The sequence below is a fragment of the Notamacropus eugenii genome, chromosome 3 (assembly GCF_028372415.1).
Source record: "Notamacropus eugenii isolate mMacEug1 chromosome 3, mMacEug1.pri_v2, whole genome shotgun sequence".
NCBI classification, from domain to species: domain Eukaryota; kingdom Metazoa; phylum Chordata; class Mammalia; order Diprotodontia; family Macropodidae; genus Notamacropus; species Notamacropus eugenii.
This window is the reverse complement of record NC_092874.1, coordinates 258,809,388-258,823,706: the sequence shown is the minus strand read 5'-3', so window position 1 is coordinate 258,823,706 and position 14,319 is coordinate 258,809,388. Positions and strand designations below refer to the sequence as shown.

At 33.9% G+C, this 14,319-nt stretch overlaps 1 protein-coding gene across 7 annotated transcripts in view; it reads right to left on the bottom strand.

The window, feature by feature from the left end:
- Positions 1-14,319, bottom strand: part of SYT1 (synaptotagmin 1) — a 728,065-nt gene that overhangs the window by 481,892 nt on the left and 231,854 nt on the right. For all 7 annotated transcript variants that reach the window (XM_072655449.1, XM_072655451.1, XM_072655447.1 and 4 more), the window contains one exon: positions 6,849-6,911. The gene's annotated coding sequence lies outside the window, so the exon portion shown is untranslated. The remainder of the gene's footprint in view (positions 1-6,848; positions 6,912-14,319) is intronic.

The window sequence follows — 14,319 nt, the reverse complement described above, 5'->3', positions numbered from 1 at the left end:
CTGGCATCTTTATTATTTAATGAATTAGTGACTTAAAAATCAAAGAAGGTCAAGCTAGCTAGAAGAGCTCTAAAATGACAAAGGTTGGATGAAGAGGCTAAGTCATTTGTCCAGTGGTGATGGCCAGGTCTCTTTCTAAGGTCAATGTTGTTTCCTTCAAGGTACAGAACCATTAACAGATAAAATTCCAAGAAAGGTATAATATATCCCTCAAGTCACAGAAACAGACTACCAGTTATTTTGCCTATTTATAAAGCCAGAAAAGTTGACATGAGGTTCATTTATTTTGGCTACTCAACTCCTTCTCATAGATATATGAGAATATACCTATGTATTATTTTGGGGGCCAAGTATTGACTCAAAAATCAAGGGGGAAAAAGTACAGGATCATGCAGCTTTAGCTTAACATACACATGAAAATTAATCTTAAACTCAGAAAGCACTTTACTTCCTTCTAAAACGTTTTAATTTCACCCAACAAGGCTGCAAAACAATGTCATTTTTCTAAAAGCTAATAAAAATCTACTAACTATTCAAATGTACATTTCAGAAGTATTTTTTTCTCTGAGAATTAAAATTAAAGAATATATAATGTCCTGGGAACTTCTAGGTTAATGATTCACACTTGAATTTAATTCTGCTTGAAATAATGACTAAAGCCACTTAAAATTATTTTCAATATGCTAATCCTAGCTACAAACTTTCCTCCTCTTCTTGAACTTATAAAGGCGGCAGTTATAAAAGATTCTTCTTTACTGTTCTAAATAAGACCTGATTTTATATAACACTGCATAATTTTTTTTTATCACCCATTAATTCTGGGGATAGGAGGAAAGTTGTAAGAACAGTTCAGGCTAGTATTCTCTGAAAAGCATTTGGGATCTTAAGTGGTCTCAGAGGCAATGTAGTTCATCCTCCAAATCCCCTTTCCTGTGTTTTAAAATTAGGAAACTGAGGGTCAAAGAATTTAAGTGATTTGTCCAAGTTCATAACTGTAGTAAACAAAAGGGAGGATTTGAACCCAGTTCTCAGACTTCAAAACCCATTGTCTTTTTCTACCCTAAACTTTATATTGTAAAAACTGTAAATAGAACCATAAGCCAGAATGTATTGGGTGGATTCTGATGACTGTTAACGGAATGAATACTAAGAAAAAATGTTGCTCTTCTGTAAATACTGCAGTATTTTTACCTGCTATTCAAAGTCATAACAGAAAGACTTAATTAGGAAAAAGCTACATGATATGCCAGGAATAACAATGTATTTTTAAGAATAAAAATCAATAAGTAGATGCTGTGAACTTTTCCTTTAGCAACTGAAAATAAATTTTCCCTTTTATTAGACAACTTTGTATATTTATGGTTAGTATCTAAGTTACTTTGAACTCTACTTTCAATCAACTGTCACAAATGATTACATTTTCCAACAGAATTTTAATTGGGTTTGGGAAGGACAAATAAGCAAATTGGAACCGAGTGTTTGTTGATGGGCAGTGTTAAAAATAAAAAGCAGCCCATCCATCAATCGAGGATGTAATTTCTAGGCACATGTTTGAAAAATATTAACCTTAAACAATTTAATAATTAATATTAAAATTCCATTCTTCACATGGAGAAAATGATGTTCAGTTTATTTCTAGAAATAGTATGCTTCTAACTAACTACTGATAGCCTGGGTATTTTGAATAAGTTATCATTCATTCAACAAACATTATTAAACAGCTAACATATGCAGAGTTCAGGAGTATGTACGTGGGATTGGGTTGGAGAGAAACGTGACGAAGTTAAGGTATGTTATTGGTTCATCTAAACACTACATAAAGGTCAGGCTGAATTTGTTTTGTGATCTCCACAGAACTGCATAATATAATTTATGGAACAATCATAGAACCTAAGGCAAAGATTTTATAAGACAAAGCTTCCAGGATAGAGGGCTGAAGAATTCTTATATTATTTGCTTCCCTCTCCCAACAAAATGCAATGAATTGTCATGATGCAAACACTTGCTTGTAAGAAGAAACCTGCTTTAGAGAACTTTCCATTGAGAAACAAACTTAAAAATCAGGGAATTTTTATCATGTAGTAAAAAGTATAGATGCTGACACAAATAATTATAAAGCAAAATACAAAATAAAACATAATAAATATTTTATACTATTCTAACTCAAAATTTTATATGAGACCTAATAGGAAAGGGCATTCTTGACTAGGGAATCATTAACTTGGCAATATCTTTTTTGTTTCCTTCCAATCTAGTTCCCACTGAGACTTAATTCACATGTCTATATGATTGTTGACTATATTTAGGTGTGGCAAAGAAATACAAATTGTACATGTGCATGTGTGGGAGCCTATGTAAAGACGATGGCCAAGACAGAAACCACAGTAACTGGCCTCGTTAGCATCATTCCCTAATTGAGCTACAGATCCCGCCATGAAGATCCTGTTGATACACCAAAGTGTAAGGCAGAGAAAAGAGTTGCAAATATGATTCTTTTAAGTAGTAAGGATGAAGGAAGTTGTGTACTACAGAGGATTAGGTTCTTGGGTAGATAGATCTAAGACTATATCTCCGCTTAAACAAGTCAACATTTTCATTTAGTGATACAGCATAGTTATAATGGAAAAATTCCAGAAAATGTGGGGATTCTACATCTTTACTCTTCCCCTAACTAGCTGTGGGACTTTACCTACTTAACTTTTCTGGTCTCAAGTTTCATCTTCAAAATGGAAGGCTTGGACTGAAAATTCTCTAGGATGCTTTCCAATTCTAGATTCTGTGAGTTAGCCAGCCATGTGCACACTTTTTATCTTATAAGCTATATTATTTGAAAAGAAATGTTCTTTAACAAATTATTTTTAGTAATGATAATTTGTTACTTTCAAAAAATAGAATACTGCCTAATGAAAAGGCATGAAGACATTTTCCAAGGACCTTTTGGGTAACAATAATAGCTGGCATTTACATAGCGTTTTAAGGTTTGGAAACAGCTTTCTTTATATGTTATCTCATTTGGTCTGCACAAAAACTCTTTTAAAAGAGCATAAAGATTTTCATAGTAAAAACATACATTGGCATTAAGATGCTTTTATCAAGTAAAATAAAGGCCAATAAGTCTGTGTTTTCAGAGGGAAATAAGTCATACTTTTTAATATATGCTTTTCAAATGTTTTCTTTAAGGATATGGCTTTATTAAGAATATTCTAAAATAACTTTTCTGGAAGCAGTTTAGCACACTGGACAGAAGGCTTCACTGGGATTCAGAAAAACCTGATTCAAATACTATCTTACAAGACAAGTGTGATTCTGGCTAAATTATTTATCCTCCTTCAGTCTCAGTTTCCACATGTACAAAGTGAGAATAATGATGTCTGTACCACTACAAACCCTCAAAGGGTTGTTATGAAGATCAAATGGATGATTTATGGAAATCATCTTGCAAATTAAAATGCTATAAAATGCAGTGAGTAATATTACATTGATATTTTATGTATTTTAAAAGATTTTAACATGGTATGTTTGTGGAGAGCAGACTTAAGTGCATGGAAAAAAGGGGAAAGAAATTCCTGCTATACACAGTGATTAAAGAGCCCATTTTTTTCTTTTTCATCAATTAGAAAAAAGGTAATTTGTTAAAATCAAGCACATTTTTATCAATTAACAAAATTCTACTTAAAACTTTGACTTCAAGTCAAAATTACAATGGATTCCATTTTACTTTTCCAAAAAAAGAAAATCTATCCATTTTAAGTTTAAAATTCAAATATAAATTTTGATATCCATAATTCATGCTTTGAAACCCAGACATCAATTTCACAGAGAGAGACAGAGAAATCATTCTCTATATTATCTGGCCTCTTACCTTACATAACTTTTTATATTCTGGTCTCTATTTCATGCCATCTTTGGAAGCAGAGGCACATTTTAAACTACATGTTACACTCCAGTAATTCCAACTTAATCTAGAGCCCATCTCTTTGCAATTATTTTAGAAGAAAAACTTCAGGAAGAAACAGCATGTGATAATCATGAGAACTTGGAGATAATGACAGCACAAGACCTTTTCATGCTGTTTATGAGCATGTACTGGTTAAACAGAAATTGATCATGAAAAGTCAATATGGAAACTTCCATTAATCACAGAGTATACATGAGAAACAACATGCTATTCTTGCCTTTAAACATACTTTTCTGAACTTTTTTTCTAAATAATATGACAAAATTATAGAATCATAGATTCAGAGCTAGAAGACATCATGTATTTTAGGATTGTGGAATGAGATTGGCGACACCCTCAGAAAATATACAATCCAACCTCCTAATTTTACAGATGAGGAAACCTAGACCTAAAATAGAGAAGTGATTTGCCCATTTTCCCACTGGCACTGATTGGCAAAGCCAGGACCTTGGACTCTAAATTTAACACCATTTATCCTGCACCACACCACCTGTCCACCTCATTGTTCAAATTAGTAAGATGCTCAAAAAATCCTTGTGAATTTAGAACAGACTTTGGATTTGGCTCTTTGAAAACTGTTAATTTATATCCAGTTTATCCTGCATAAATATTACATATACATAGTGGTTTGCATGTGAGCTCCCTGATTAAAATATGAACTCCTTGAGAGCAAGGACTGGCTTTTGTCTTTCTATTCCTAGTAAATAACACAGTGATTGAACACTTAATCAATACTTATTGATTTGATGTCAAATAGCCTCTAGGTCAGGACTGAATGGTATTCTATTATGACACCAGGGATGGATAGTCACAGGCCAACTCTAATCATGAGAACACAGACCTTGAAGAAGAACCTTTACAAAAATGGTGACATAGCAACACTAGAGACAGAGAAATTTGCAAGGGTTAAGAAAAAACTATGTAGCCCTGTCATAAACTTTTTTTAATAACACCCAACCTAGTTGCCCATGAAAAAGCAACTTATGCTTGTGGTCATACTAATGTATTGGAAAAGATTCCTAAGAAATTATTTAGTTCAACAAAGGTCCAGTTTACATGGATCAGGAACCCAGTTGCTAGAAGGTTGCTTGCTTAGTTAAGATGACAAGGACATAATAGGTTTGATTCACTCACAACAGTAAGCTGACTAAAATAATAGAATAGAAACAGGACCTTTACTTTATCAGACTTCACAACCCAGTCCAATCAAGACCTCTTTGGCATGCTAAAAAATCAGATTTTTGCCCATAAATAGAAATTTGGAATATAAAAAACTTCTTAAGTTTCTAAACTATGGGTATTATACATTGCATGGGATCTGCTGAATCAGATCCTTAAAAAAAATCCTCAAAACTTGTCCACATTTTGAGATTTTGTTTTCCTTTTCAAAGTATATGGGAAGCTTGTATTTTGCATTCCATGGTTTAAAACTGGAGTTTAGCAATTACATTTTCAAATAATTCCTTAAATTGTGATCTATCAAGTTGAGTGGAGTAAAAAAACATGACAAGCTCCCCCCATTCCCCCCAAAAGTGAAAAGATTAAGCCTTATTGGTGGATTCAGATAGGCAGCTAAATAAGAGAAATCTTAATGTTGTGTCAAACCAGATAAGGACATTATTTCAGGCAGGTAAACAGAGAAAAGTTCTTCAACCCCACCTGTTTCCTATTACCCCAGGGCTAAATGGAAAGCATAGAAAGGAAATAATCATTTGCAAAAACAAAGATAAGGACTGATCCACAATTCAATGGATAAACCGCTGTTAATCACACATTCATTTATAATAAATTGTGGATTCATGTTGGTTTGGTGAATAGAGGTTTGCTAAGATAAAGAAATTTCATTTTGTGATTCCATTTGATAGAGGTCCCAAAAAAGGCATGAAGTTTCCTTTGTATCAGTCTTGTAGACCTTCCTTTGAAGTGAATTCTTTAACCTCATATTAAAATTCCAATGTATCTATCTGTGATGGTCCTCCCTACAATACCACATTCTCTCTGTTTAAAAGATCTTCATCATAATTATGCAAGAACTGCATTTGTACATTCATGATACAATTTTAAATTACCAATGGTATGAAAAACAATTTTAAATTACCAATGGTATGAAAAATGATGCAATAAGAGTCATCATTGTGGAATTTGCATATCCATCTGCTATTTTATTTATTAAAATACATGGTGAGAATGTAGTTGCCTGAACCTATGTATTCTTTATGATTCAACCAAAAAGATGCAAATTATTTCTACAAAGTGATTACTAAATGGAAAATTATGAAAGATGCTTGCCATCAAATTTCATTGATAACTATTGAATAGGGAATATGTAAATTTAATTAACTAAATTACAGAGCAGCAGAAATCAAGGACTAATTAAGCAACAGATATAGGTTGATAAATATAGTTAACTTGATCACTTTTTCATTCTGATTTGATGACTATAAAGAGATAAGAAATAAATTCTGTTTATGCTGAATGCATTTTATAGTACAGAACGGGAGGGGGAAACCAAATCAATTTCACTAAGATCAAGATGATCAAATTTAATAGCTTTGTTTCTATCAGAATTTCTGACATTTAAAATAATGAACTTTTGTTTTTTTTTAAGACAATTCTGATTTCATCACTAAAGTTTTCAGTATGCAGCGCCATAAAGATATATCACAAGGATTATCTTGCCTTCTGATCTAAGAGGATTATGGGATAAATGATTCACAATCCACTCCAGTAAAATGAAATTGAATTTAAAGAGAAGGCTGTGATTGCTTACGATATCAATTTCTCATCCTGGTAAAGGGAAGGGGAGTGCATATGTCTAACAGAAGCGTGTGTGCGACAGATGAACTTTATGGCAGTGATACAGCCATTATTTTTCTATTAAAGGACTTACTGTTCTCTTTACAAAGTCCGTGATCTTTTACTCTTTATCCTCTTTCTTCAGTGTTGCACTTTACTAAAAAAGAAAAACAACATTTCAAGATGTAAGTTGAAGAAAACACACCTTTATAATAATTTCAAGATATCAATTTTTCTTGTATAACTTGATTTTTATTAAAAAAGTATATCTTTAGCTACAGGGCACCATTATTTCCCCCACCAGGGGAATAGTATAAGTGGGAAATATATGTTTACATATACACAAACATATTTATATATGTGTGTATATACATACATACATGTATTCAAACATACATACAAGGATATATGTGTTTATTAACATATTCATGTGCATGCACAAATACATATATACATAAATTTCTTATGTTAAATTTAGTAAATATTTGATCAATTACTAAGTGTTATCTACAGAGTAATTGTAGCCTTTGAAGAAAGGTATTATAAAAGTATGAGATGGAGTATGCTATTATGAGGCAGCATAACTGGGCTGCATACACTAACCTACTCTGTATCACATATAGCCTTTGAAATTTGGTATTATTTATCTAAATGATGAATACTTAAATATGCAATCATTTATACATTTCCCAAAGCAGTTGAATTCTCCCACTTGGATATTCTGAATGCACCTTAATTCTCTGGAGACATTCTGAAGTATGGAGATTTTCTTTTAAAGCTGCATCTAGACTTTTCAATAAAAGAATCTAAAATGACTATTCAGACATAGACAAAAAAGTAAACCTACAAGATACTGCCTTTTGAAATCTAGTTAATAATTAATGTGGCAAAACCTTTCCATTCCTTCAATCCAGTCTATTTACACATTGTTTCACGTGTAATCTACAAAGCCCACACATTGAATTTTCAGAAGTTTTTACTCATTCATTAAAAAAGCACTTATGAATCATTCTTCTATATAAAATACTAACCTAAAACAAAATAAAAATAATATTTCAAAATAATAATAAAGCATATAAAACACTGTAAGTACACAAATACACAAATAGGTGTAATATTAAGTAAGTATAATATTTAGCATAGGCACAAAATGATACAATACTTCTAAGAAATGACAAATTAAAGCTATAGAGATCAGAAAATGATTCTTTGAAGGGGTGGTCTTTGAGATGTAGGTTAAAGAAAAGCATAAAATATGAAATACCTATCTGCAAATTTTGATTTTAGAAAATCAGCTCTGCAAGTATAGGACAGGGAGGTGGCCTTGTGATAAAGACTTTAATCTTAGTACATTTACAAGCTCTACATGAACCAACAACTTGATATAGTACCCCCACCCCCACCCCAGGTAAGTGAACTTGTTCAGAGCATTCAAAACTTCTCCACTTGCTGTAACCAATGGTTTCACGTATGGATGGTGCGGTGGTGGTACTTTGGTAGTATACTTTCCAGGGATGTACACATTGATAATGAGGTTGATGCACTCATTGCCAGAGCTAGCTCAGTGTTTGGGAGACTCTGAAGAGGTATTAGACTGACTACCAAACTGAAGGTCTACAGAGCCCTCGTACTGACCTCATTGCTGTATGCCTGGGAAACATAATCTACCAGCACCATGCCAGGAAACTAAGTTGTTTCCATTTGAATTGTCTTAGGAAGATTCTAAAGATCATCTAGAAGGATAAGGTACCAGACACTGAGGTCCTTACTTGAACTAAACAGTGAAGCATTCAAATTATGCTTCAGAGAGTGCAATTCTGACGGACTGGCCATGTTGTTTGAATGCAAAAGTACGCTCACCAAAAAAGACTATTTTATGGAGAACTCACACAGGGCAGGTGATCATATGGTGGTCAGAAGAAGTGATATAAGGACACTCTTGACTCTCTGTCAAGAACTTTGGAATTGATTGTGTGACATGGGAGATATGGGCACAGGACCACTCAGCATGGTATGCCCACATCAGAAAAAGTACTGTGCTGTATGAGCAAAACAGAATTGAAACAGCTCAAAGGAAACACAGGATACACACATTTAGAGTATCCACCCCAAGAGTTCACATGGACTATTTATCCCCAAGTTGTGGTAAAGCATTCTGATCTTGTGTAGATCTGATCAGCCACAGTCAGACACACTGAAACTTGACTTTATCATAGTGATGTCATTTTGGTCCTCTTTGAAAACAAAGGACAGCAATCATGGTACTCCCAAAAGCTAATATGATGTTCAGCTACATTAGCAGACATAATGTGAACAAATCAAATCAAATTGGTGAGCATGCAGGTGCTTACAAAGGATGACGTACAGTGCTGAATGTTAAAATCCAAATCCAAGAAAAAGGAAAGAAAATACTTGCCCACAAGGGGCTTACATTCTAATGGTAGAAGACAATTGATTAAGGAAGTTGAAAAAGAAGAAGGGGAGGGACATAACTGTCTGGAGAAAGAAAGTCAGGAGAGGAGTGCAAAGAGGAATAAAGTGCCCTGAACATGACCAATCTGGGCAGTTGTCTTAAAATAGAACTTCCAAGAAAAACTCATCAAACGGAAGAAAAGGCTAGAGGGGCAGAGTGATCTTCCAGAGCAAGAAGGCTGCTGCATAATGGTGGAGAAAGCCATTCAGAAAGTCAGGAGTGGAGTTAGGATGTGGAGGGAACATGGGTGGCCTGTGTACTTCCCTTAAAATGGAGGTTCTAGAAGTACCAGGAAGGAGCGAGTTTTTGGTGAGATAACATCTGCAGTGGAACGTTCACTTCTTTTTGCTGAATTTTAACACGCATACTGGTGGGCTGGGATACCTCTAGGAGATTACTATCAGAAGGCTAGAGGAGTGAAGTACATGCCATACAAGGTGCTAGACATATTTAACCAGAAGAAAAGAAGATGTAAGAAGGATGAGAAAGTTGTCTTTGATTTGGAAGGAGGGTCATATAGAAGATATTTTTGTACTTGATTCTAGGGAATGGAAATGGAGTAACTGGTAGAATTTGCAGATAGGAAATATCAGATTTGATCTAAAGGAGTAAAAAAAACCTTCCTAAAATTATCCCACAGTGGAATAGACTCAGAAGTGGTGGGTTCTACTTTCTGGAAGTTTTCAAGCATATGCCTCAACTAGGGTGGTGGTGGTGGTAAGTTTAGACACGGGAGAAATTATGTGAAGGATATCATGGACATTGGATATGACAGAGGAAAGGGAAAAGTAAAAAAAAAGAGTATTGAGTACAAAAAGTGCTGAACTTGGAGTGACAGGACCTGAGTTCAAATTCAAATTGTACAATTTACTACTTGTGAAGCAAATCACTTTATCTCTCTAGATCCTCATTTTCTTCACTCTAAATGAGTCAGACTAAGTACCTACCTACTAAGGATCTTCTAAATTTAGCTCTATGATTTTATGACACTGACATTTGAAATTCAGGTGACTGGGTGACTCAATTGGTATTTCATTAAAATATAATATTCATCTTTTCAGTTTATTTTCCAAACATGCAACTCTCTGTAAATTAAGGGAGGGAGGTGCTTATTTGGAAGAGTAATAGGAAATAAACTATTAAAAGAAAGAAGGTGGGAAAGATATATCCAGGTAGAGGCAAACCAATGGAAAAGCAACTAGAGAGAGCTAGAAGTAGTGGTGAGCATATATAAAGTGAACTGAGAAGTTTCACTTTATGCTAGTTTTTTTTTTCTAGCAGAGAATAGATAGGTGGTGAGAATATATGGGAAAAGACCAAAAAGAAAAAGAAGAAGAATCTTGTTCACCCCTTGGAAAAATTTTTATTTTATTACCCAGGCCAGTAGAGTTGTAAACAAGATAGGGCAATCAGAACTTAGTTCCAGGGCAAAAGCATTTACTGGAGGTTGACAGTGTCTGCTGTCCTTTTGTAGCTTAGAAATAACTAAGCTTAGCCCCAGGTAGCAAAAATAATTAGTTCAAATAGGAAGCTAACAGATGGTATACACTTCCTCTACCCCAGGTGAGCACCTCCTTGAGGGAGCTTTGTATTTACTCCAGGCATAAAAAGACTTAGTTGCAATAATTCTGAGCGCCATCATTACCAAACAAGTAATGAGATCTCCAAATTGTCACTATCTTCAACTCCTGGAAATTCTCCATAATACAGTTTCCTTCCTTCCCTCAACCATGATTCCTAAACACAGAATAACAATTATAATCGTCTTTCAAACTGTGATAAGAAAATGCTCTTTTGACCTTAAATAAGCAAGATTATTTGAGGGAAAGGAGAAAAAAGCCTAAACAAACACATCTTGTGGCAGAAAGATTGACTTTGAGTGAAAATAATTAGAATAAACTATTCCGTATCACTTGTTGCATTCACATATAGGTCTGATGTGACATTTAGAGGGGGAGAACAATTCATTGTGATGCAAGGACAACCTTAAGAGTTTTGCAGGTATTGGGTTCTCAGTTGAGACCAATACTAGAAATGACGTGATCTCACCAAGATATAACATGAGGACTTTGTGACTGCCACGGGATCTGTTCACCCTGGGAGGGGTCGTTGGGGACCATAAATTCTTAGTCCCTCTCTTACCCAGGTTCAGCATTAGTCACTTAAGGTTTGGAATCCAACATAATCTACTTTAAGGGAATTCCAAGTCAAAGTCATCCTTTAAACAAGTAAAAGTGAAGTCCTCCTCAAATATCAATATAGGAAGCTCTTCTAATTTGTTAAAGATGTCAAAAATTTCTGATTTGATTTGACATATCAAGGCATTGCAAATACAATATTTATCCCCATATACTATATATATATATATATATATATATATATATATATATGATAAACACATATTTGGATTTATCATTTATTACACAAATATAATGTGTATGCATACATATATAATACATGTATATGCATGTACACACATGATATATAGCACTGAATAATTGTTCTTAGGTTTCTTTCTAGGTAGGCAGAGAGACATAAAGATAGAACAAAAAAATCTTAAAGAAATTACAAATACTAATCTTTAATTGGCATACCACAATGCTTTTAGAATTCTGACAAAGCTTTAGTACTGTTTTCTATAGGGATCCTAGAATGTTTAAGCATCAACAGTATTAGTTACTGTCTTATATAAGCATTTGATAGAATGCCTATGAAGTGACAGTTTTATTTCCAAAGCTTTGTTTAATGTACCTGTTCCATGATAGAGCTTGCCAGACCTGACTTCATGTCAATGTTTCTTGAAAGTCAACAGTTTTCTAATAAAACCAACTAGAAATTGTGATATTATTTAAAAAAAAAAAAACACCCTATATACTAGACTGCTTCTTAGAATTATCTAGGTCTATTATCCATCATATATACATATATACATATGTGTGTGTATATCATCATTGCATTTCTTATGAAAAGCTGATATCATTTATTTAAAAAAAATATCTTACTACTCATTCAATCTCTGGGTGTCCATATTAAATTAATAAGCCTGGCATGCTTTAATCCAGCCAAAGTGGACTTCTTTGTGTTTCTCATCCATATCATTCCATCTGTTATCTCTCTGTCCTTGAGATGGCTGTTCCTCATTCCTGGGAATGCCCTCCCTCTTCACTTCATCTCTTGTAATATCTTGTTTCCTTCAAGTCTTAGCTAAAGAACCATTTCTATGCATGTATGAGGATTTTCCTGGTCTTTCCAGCTGCTAATGCCTCCCCATTCAGGTTATTATGTACCTGTTTTGCGTGATCTGTAAATAATAACAACAGCCACCATAACTAGAATTCTATAGTCCTTTAAGATTTGCAAAGTGCCATATATATATGTATGTATGTATGTATGTACGCATGTATGTATGTATGTATGTATGTATAATCTTAGTTGGTCCTCATACAATCCTGTGAGTTGGGTGCCATGATTATTTGTATTTTACAAATGAGAAAACAAAGGTCACATAACTGCTTGTTTGCGTCGAAAATAGGATTTGAACTCAGGTTGTCCTGCTTTAAACTAAGCCATTTAGTTATCATATATGTATATTATTTCCTTCAATAGAATATACACTTCTTAAGGTCTGAGGCTTTATTTTTTTATGTTTGTATCACCCAGTGCCTAACAAATAACAGATGCTTAACAAATTTTTATTGATTGATTATACCCATTCCTCAAAAAAAAAAATCCTCTGTAATAAAGTCCCCTCTAAAGTCTATTTTTAAAGGCTTCCATTTAAAAATGAAGAAAAAAATCATTCTCTTGTAATTAATATATTATGACTTAGCAAGGGACCGGTTTTCCAAAGGGAGAAGGTCATGTAATTAAACATTTTCTAGGGCTTGTGGGGTCATCTTTTGGGAGTTTATTTCATTTGTTTTTTACATGGGCATCTATCAAAAGGATGAATGGGTAGACTCATTCTACAGTAGGGAGCAAACCATTTCTTCCATTTGTTCACTGAATATAAATGCACAGAGTATATCCCATTTGCCACAGAATCTCTAACTTAAAATTATTTTTGCTTTATTTGAGAGATCTGCAACAATACCTAGGTTAATTTCGCACCTCTCACATTCAGATGCTTTTGCAGTCCTGCAGTTCATAGTGTTTGCCTGGCACAAACCATATTCATCAGGGTCACTATGCCTTTTTATGTCTTTGCATAACAATATTATTATTATGAATTTACTGAGACATTCAGATTCCTCGTAAAATACCACACACATCTATTGTCAATAAAGCAGATGGAGCCTTAAAATTCCCACTTCTAGTCTTAGAACCAGACCCAACACAGAAATAACAGAAAATTACTCTGAGACTCAGGGATTATTGATGTTTCTACAGAAGCTAAGATGTAAACCTCTGATACCTAGAAATCCAAATCATAATTCTATTTGTAGAATTAAACTTGGAATAGAATATACTGCAGGAGGCTTACAAATATTTCATTTTTCTGAAATCTTTAACAAATTAAATAGTTTCATTATTTTATATTCATATCGTTTAATACAATAAAACCTTCTTCTTTAAAAAAATGGAAATGATTTTGGAAAAATGGAAATGGAAATACAAAAACCGATGATCACAACCAAACTTTCCTTTCAAATATTTCAGTCACTTCACAATTAACTGAATTATTGATTTTAGCTGAGCTTTAACTAAGTCATAGCACAGAGCAAAAGATCTGTTTAGCATTGGATTTCCAGCACACACTGTGGGTGCCTATATGATCACCACTTAGAAGTCCAATCCCTTGAGACCCAGATAGACTGCTATGGCAACAGAATCATAACTACCAGGTTTGTCAGTAACAACAAAAAATGTAAATTATTGATGAACTCAGAGTTGCCTCTCTTGGACACTCCTTGATTGAGACACCAAACCTTCTGGTTAGAGCACAGCTATGAAGTGAGCCAATTCCTCAGCCCAGGTGGCATTAATCCAGAGGGATTTCATTAAATCTTTTGGCTTAAATTCTTATTCTTGGAACAGCAGTCAGCAGGCACAGATTACATTAAAAGCAGGCCCTATTCAGGTCATTACTGGC